This window comes from Artemia franciscana, unplaced genomic scaffold (genome assembly GCF_032884065.1).
Source record: "Artemia franciscana unplaced genomic scaffold, ASM3288406v1 Scaffold_2349, whole genome shotgun sequence".
NCBI classification, from domain to species: domain Eukaryota; kingdom Metazoa; phylum Arthropoda; class Branchiopoda; order Anostraca; family Artemiidae; genus Artemia; species Artemia franciscana.
Genome location: NW_027063256.1, coordinates 18330 through 26825, shown reverse-complemented (window position 1 = coordinate 26825; position 8496 = coordinate 18330).

Sequence of the window (8496 nt, the reverse complement as noted above, 5' to 3'; positions counted from 1 at the left end):
TATATCGTTCTCCAAGCGGATCTGCGACTGAATTTCTTGAAACACTAGAAGACGTTCTTAGGAAAGTTTTGGCTGAAAAATGTGAAGTTACATTGATGGGTGACATTAACCTTGACCTGGCGAAATCGTCATCTAGGCAGGCTTCTAATCTCTTGTCTTTACTAATTTCGTACGGATTGGCTCCTTGTATAAACATACCGACAAGGATTTCAAACCAGTCAGCAACATTAATTGACAATATTTTTTCATCGCTACACTCCATTAAGAATGAAGTACTGCTTTCTAACATTTCCGACATTTGCCAGTTTCAGCCCTGTTTCAAATCCTCCAAATCCACAAAGATTAGCCCCCCCAGGATAAACCGAGATTCTGTTGCTCACCAGTGGAGCTGGATAGATTGAAAGAAGATCTTGGTACATATAAATTGGACTTTTCTGTACCAGAAAATATTAGTTTAGGTAATTATAACGACATATTTGGCCGATTTTATGACACTGTTAAGGAAAAATTCACGTCTTATTGTCTAAAAGCTCCTTTAAAAAAATCCTCGATCAAAAAGATCAACACCTGTAGCTCCCTGGTTAACATCTGGAGTCCTAAAGTCAATAAAAAGGAAGCCTAACCTTTGGAAGGAGTACAAAAAAGACCAAATAAGGCCAAGTTAGAAGCATTTAAGTTGTACCGTAATTTTCTAAAATCAATTATTCGCATAGCTAAAACAGTATATTTTACAAAGAGATTTGTTGATTGCGGTAAAAATATAAAAAAGATGTGGGACGTGATTAAGGAATTTAGTCGGCTGTCCATGAAACCAGAAGGTCTCCCTAAGTTTAATTTTCTCATTGTAGACGATCAACTTGTAACAGAAAAAGGCCAAATTCGACATCATATCAATAAATTCTTTGAAGAGATAGGGGAAAAAACTGCTAATAGCGTTTCTTATTCCTCTGTGTCACAGTCCTGGAAGCAGTTCTTAGGTCCCTCGTGCTTGAAATCAATGGTTCTTGGGGAGGTTACGGTGCAGGAAATTAGAAATATTGTTCTGTCTTTAAAGAATTCTTCAGCAGCTTCTGACCAAATTTCTGCTAAAGTAATTAAACATATTCTTCCATCGATTATCACCCCAATCTACCATTTGATTAATAGGTCATTTCAACTAGGAGTATTTCCCCAACGTCTTAAACCTGCACGTGTGATAGCTCTCTTTAAAGGAGGTGGCCGAAAGGATCCTGGGAACTACAGGTCGATCTCTCTTTTGTCAGTGTTCTCTAAGATATTTGAAAGGGCAATGCTCAAACGTCTGGTGAGATTTCTTGAAGTTAAAATTTTTTTTTCATCAGCATCAGTTTGGGTTTCGCGCAAAGTATTCTACAGAACATGCTTGTAATAGACTTCTTCAGTTTATACGACGATCTTTAGATTCTAATTTTATTCCTGCAGCCATTTTTCTTGATGTAAAGAAAGCTTTTGACAGCCTAACACATAAGATTCTCATTGGTAAACTTTGTCATGTTGGTGTCCGTGGGTAAGCATTGTCTTGGTTCTCGTCATACCTAACTGACAGATCTATCGCCACGGAAGTTACAAACGAAAAAGTTCCAAGTGAATACGGAGTATCCCAAGGTTCTATTCTTGGGCCAACCCTCTTCCTCATCTATGTGAACGATCTCTACCGACTTATTAACACCCCAATTAGCAATGTTTGCTGTGGATTGTGTCACAAATCTTACTTTCAGGGTACGTTGGTGTTCACACCTGATAGTCGAAAAGAATTAATGGCATTTGCAGATTACACTACTTTAAGTGCTGCAGCTCCGGATGAATCATCCCTTATTCTAAAGCTTCAAGCAATGACTGAGAAAATACTCTTTTGGTTTGACATAAATCAACTAACTTTAAATGTAAAAAAGTCCTACATTCTTATTTTCTCTCGTAAAGGTGTGAGCTGCCCCACAATTACTGAGCTTCATACACCAAGAGGCTCCCTAAGTCGTCCCTCGGATCGATATATGCGAGTCCTGGGAGTTCTTTTGAATGAAAATTTATCTTTTAAGTGGCATGATCAAATAATAAGAGTGAAAATCTCCCGTGGATTTGGGATCATCCGAAAATTAAAAGGTTTATTTCCTTTCCCTATCCTCCGTCTTTTATACTCCTCTCTGATTTACCCTTATGTATGTTACTGTTCGTCTATGTGGATGTCCACATTTCCCTCGGTACTTGCTCCTATTCACAATCTTTATGAGAAAGCGGCAAGAATTCTCCAGTCGGCTACACACACTCCTCTTGACCTCCTCAAAATTAAAGATATTTATGTTTTATCTCTATCTTCGTTGGCGTATCAATACTTCCAGGGAGATTTCCCATGTTGTTTTTCGGGACAGCTCAAACTAGTAGGGGAAGTAAATTTGTATATGGTTCGTAACCGGGAGGATTTGATGATTCCAGCTAGTCCCTCGGTTCGTTCAGACTTCGGCCTGGCTGTGACTGTGGGCCGTGCTTGGAACTTGGTTCCCACTGAGAGCCGGCAGTCACGAACACTTGGCTCCTTTAAGAGACAGATGAGAAGTTTCTTATTAAAAGCTTCTAATTAAATGTTTCTTATGGTTTATTTATTATTATTTTTTCTTTTTTGGGTTGTTGTGTTGTTGGTGTTGTGTCCTCGATGATGGGAGAATTTTAATTTGTGTTTTATTGTTGGGTGATGTGAGGGTCACTGTTTCGTGGGGACTGCCGGTGAGTTGATTTCTTTTCCTTATATACTTACATTTAGATGCTGGTTAGTATGTTTATGACAAGTTTTATGATTTTTTATTTATTGTATCGTTTCCCAAGTAACGGGTCATTGAGCCCTTTGGGATATTGTTTTTGTTATTGTTATTTTATGAAAAACTAGCTGTTGGGGTGGCACTTCGTGCCACCCCCAGCCCCCCCGCACGCGTAAGTCGTTACGCGCCATATTAGTTACGCGCCATTGTAGTTGTGTCCCTGTGTCCCACCTGTGATATATATATATATATATATATATATATATATATATATATATATATATATATATATATATATATATATATATATATCTATATATATAAAAATAAGTTGTCTGTCTGTGGATGTGTGGATGGATGTGTGGATGGATGTGTCAGGTGACGTCACCTGAAAAAACTGGATTAGGTGACGTCAAAACTGAAAAAACTAAAAAAAGGCAAAAACTACAAAAAAAACTAAAAACTAATAAAAAAAATAAAAAAGCTAAAAAACTAAAAAAACTATAAAGGTAAAAACCAATAAAAAACTAAAAAAAAAACTGAAAAAACTAAAAAAAGGCAAAAACTACAAAAAAAAACTAAAAACTAATAAAAAAAGTAAAAAAGCTAAAAAACTAAAAAAACTAAAAAAACTAAAAAAAGGTAAAAAACTAAAAAAAATAAAAAATAAAAAAAAACTAAAAAAAAGGAAAAAACTGAAAAATAAGCTAAAATAAAGGTAAAAACCAATAAAAAACTAAAAAAAAAAAGGAAAAAACTAATAAATGACGACACTCAAAGAGAAAGCGACCAGGACAAAAAACTAAAAAAAAAGGCAAAAACTACAAAAAAACTAAAAACTAATAAAAAAAATAAAAAAGCTAAAAAACTAAAAAAACTAAAAAAAGGTAAAAAACTAAAAAAACTAAAAACTAAAAAAAAACTAAAAAAGGTAAAAACTAAAAGAACTAAAAAAGAAAAAAATAAATGACGACACTCAAAGAGAAAGCGACCAGGACAAAAGGAATGTTCGATTAGCAATCAACAAAGCACCGGGACACAGGGAGTATAAATGACGACCAGGACACAAGTAAAAAAAAAAATTAACAAAACTAAAAAGAAGGTAAAAACTACAAAAAAACTAAAAAGAAAAAAAAACTAAAAACTAATAAAAAAACTAAAAAATCTAAAAATCTAAATAAACTAAAAAAGAAAAAAAAAGGAAAAAAATAAAGGAGAAAAACAAAACTAAAAAACGAATGTATATACAGACCGGTACACCGGGATACAAATGACGACCGGGACACAGGGAATATAACCGGGACACCGGGATACAAATGATGACCGGGACCCGGGACACAGGGAATATAAATGACGACCGGGACACAGGGACACAACTACAACGGGGACACCGGGGGAAACAGGGGGATAACCTGACAATCTATTTATATGCAAAGACAATGGGACAGCAAAGAATGTTGTATATTCGCAAGTTTTACGTAGTTAAAACCATATATATATATATATATATATCTATATTCACAGGTGGGACATAGGGACACAACTACAATGGCGCGTAACTATTATGGCGCGTAACGACTTACGCGCGCGGGGGGGCTTGGGGGGGGCGCGAAGCGCCCCCACCAACTAGGTGTTGGGGTGGCGCGAAGCGCCACCCCAACAGCTAGTATATATATATATATATTTATATAAAAATAAGTTGTCTGTCTGTCTGTCTGTGGATCAGGTGACGTCATGTTTCTGTGTTGACTGACGTCATGAAATTAGTTGTCGTCATTTTTGCTTTGACGGTGACGTCATTAATGGTATTTAAGACATTTGTTCACGCGCAGTTAGATGAAAATCCACCTGGACAGCGAGAGTCAAAACATATCAAAACTGAAAATGATAGCGATGATGATTGGGTTTGGGATTTTGACTTGGATAAGGTCATCAATGCCTACCAGATTTAAGTTAAAAAAAACAAAGGTTCGTCGATATGTACTTCATAGTGACGCTGAAAAATAAAGAAGAAAAAGAAAACTGAAAAAATAAAAAAAATAAAAAATAATAAAAAAATAAAAAGAAAAAACACTCAAAGAGAAATTACAGACCGGGACACAAATGACGACCGAGACAGGGGGAATATAAGTGACGACCGGGAACCTCAAAGAGAAATTACAGACTGGGACACCCGGACACAAATCACGACCGGGACACAGGGAATATAAATGACGACCGGGACACAGGGACACAACTACAACGGGGACGCCGGGGGCACAGGCGGGATATATAAATGACGACCGGGACACAGGGATTGTTCGAATAGAAATTACAGACCGGGACACAAATGACGACCGGGACACAAATGACGACTGGGACACCGGGACACAGGGAATATAAAGGACACCGGGACACAAATGACGACCGGGACACAGGGAATATAAATGACGACCGGGACACAGGGACACATCATTAGAATAATGAGGTATAGATCTGAATACGGATTGTTTTTCCCATGGACAATTATATGTTGCATGTTCAAGAGTCAGTAAACCTGACAATCTATTTATATGCACAGACAATGGGACAGCGAAGAATGTTGTATATTCGCATGTTTTACGCAGTTAAAAACATATATTTATATCTATCTCTATTCACAGGTGGGACACAGGGACACAACTACAATGGCGCGTAACTAATATGGCGCGTAGCGACTTACGCGCGGGGGGGCTTGGGGGGCGCGAAGCGCCCCACCAACCAGGTGTTGGGGTGGCGCGAAGCGCCACCCCAACAGCTATAGATATATATAAAAATAAGTTGTCTGTCTGTCTGTGGATCAGGTGACGTCATGTTTCTGTGTCGACTGACGTCATGAAATTAGTTGTCGTCATTTTTGCTTTGACGGTGACGTCATTCAAGATATTTAAGACATATGTTCACGTAGAAATCTATTAATGTTTAAGTTTACAATGACTGATGAACTTACCATGGCAAAAGCCGATGAAGATGCTCAAAGAGTCTATGCCAAAAAACTTGCTGCTGATAGAGAAAGTCAGAAAAGAAAGCGTGCCGAGGAATCACAAGAACAGCAAGAAAACAGGCTTGCAGCTGATAGAGAAAGTAAGAAAAGAAAGCGTGCCGAGGAATAACAAGAACAGCAAGAAAACAGGCTTGCGGCTAAAGAACGCAAAACCGCTCAAAGATAAATTACAGACCAGGACACAAATGACGACCGACACAGAGGGAATATAAATGACGACCAGGAACCTTAAAGAAAAATTACAGACTGGGACATCCGGACACAAATCACGACCGGGAATATAAATGACAACCGGGACGCAGGGACACAACTACAACGGGGACGCCGGGGGCACAGGCGGGATATATAATTGACGACTGAGACACAGGGATTTGAATAGAAATTACAGACCGGGACACCGGGACACAAATGACGACCGGGACACTGGGACACAGGGAATATAAATGGCGACCGGGACACTCAAAGAGAAAATACAAACTGGGACACCAGGACACAAATGACGACCGGGACACAGGGAATATAAATGCTATTTATATGCACAGACAATGGGACAGCGAAGAATGTTGTATATTCGCATGTTTTACGCAGTTAAAAACATATATTTATATCTATCTCTATTCACAGGTGGGACACAGGGACACAGCTACAATGGCGCGTAATTAATATGGCACGTAACGACTTACGCGCGCGGGGGGGGCTTGGGGGGGGCGTGAAGCGCCCCACCAACTAGGTGTTGGGGTGGCGCGAAGCGCCACCCCAACAGCTAGTATCTATATATATATAAATAAGTTGTCTGTCTGTCTGTGGATCAGGTGACGTCATGTTTCTGTGTTGACTGACGTCATGAAATTAGTTGTCGTCATTTTTGCTATGACGGTGACGTCATTAATGGTATTTAAGACATTTGTTCACGGAAAAATGTTTAATTGTAAAATGACTGAAGAACCTACAATGGCAACAGCCGAGGAAGCTGCTCAAAGAGTTTATGCCAAAAAACTTGCTGCTGATAGAGAAAGTAAGAAAAGAAAGCGTTCCAAGGAATCACAAGAACAGCAAGAAAACAGGCTTGCAGCTGATAGAGAAAGTAAGAAAAGAAAGCGTGCCGGGGAATCACAAGAACAGCAAGAAAACAGGCTTGCGGCTAAAGAACGCAAAACCGCGCAGTTAGATGAAAATCCACCTGGACAGCGAGAGTCAAAACATATCAAAACTGAAAATGATAGCGATGATGATTGGGTTTGGGATTTTGACTTGGATAAGATCATCAATGCCTACCAGATTTAAGTTAAAAAAACAAAGGTTCGTCATAGTGACGTTGAAAAATAAAGAAGAAAAAGAAAACTGAAAAAAGAAAAAAGGTAAAAAACTAAAAAAAAACTAAAAAGAAAAAACACTCAAAGAGAAATTACAGACCGGGACACAAATGACGACCGAGACAGAGGGAATATAAGTGACGACCGGGAACCTCAAAGAGAAATTACAGACTGGGACACCCGGACACAAATCACGACCGGGACACAGGGAATATAAATGACGACCGGGACACAGGGACACAACTACAACAGGGACGCCAGGGGCACAGGCGGGATATATAAATGACGACCGGGACACAGGGATTGTTCGAATAGAAATTACTGACCGGGACACCGGGACACAAATGACGACCGGGACACAGGGAACATAAATGACGACCGGGACACTCAAAGAGAAATTACAAACTGGGACACCGGGACACAAAGGAAGACCGGGACACAGGGAATATAAATGACGACCGGGACACAGGGACACATCATTAGAATAATTAGGTATAGATCTGAATACGGATTGTTTTTCCCATGGACAATTATATGTTGCATGTTCAAGAGTCAGTAAACCTGACAATCTATTTATATGCACAGACAATGGGACAGCGAAGAATGTTGTATATTCGCATGTTTTACGTAGTTAAAAACATATATTTATATCTATCTCTATTCACAGGTGGGACACAGGGACACAACTATAATGGCGCGTAACTAATATGGCGCGTAACGACTTATAATTGTCCATGGGAAAAACAATCTGTATTCAGATCTATACCTCATTATTCTAATGATTGCCCTTGAGCTTTGTTGATGGTGGTTGCTAATCAAACATTCCCTGTGTCCCCATCATCATTCATATATCCCCCTGTGCACCCGAAGTCCCCGTTGTAGTTGTGTCTCTGTGTCCCAGTCGTCATTTATAGTCGACAAACATGATGTCAGTCGACACACAAACATGACGTCAGTCGACAAACACGTCCCAGTCGTCATTTGTGTCCCGGTGTCCCAGTCTATAATTTCTCTTTGAGTGTCCCGGTCGTCATTTCTATTCCCTGTGTCCCGGTCTGTATATACATTCGTTTTTGAATTGGTATATAATGAAATAAATTTTTCATTTTTTTCCTTTTTTCTTTTTAGTTTTTTTTTGGTTTTTACCTTTTTTTTAGCTTTTTAGTTTTTTTTCTTTTTTTTAGTTATATTTGTAGTTTTTACCTTTTTTAGTTTTTTTATTTTTATTTTTATTTAGATTTCTTTTTCTCCTTTATTTTTCAGTTTTTTTCCTTTTTTTAGTTTTTTTTCTTTTTCAGTTTTTAGTTTTTTTTATTAGTTTTTATTTTTTTTCTTTTTAGTTTTTTTGCTGTTATAACCCTTAATGAGTTTTTTTTAGTTTTTTTTCTTTTTT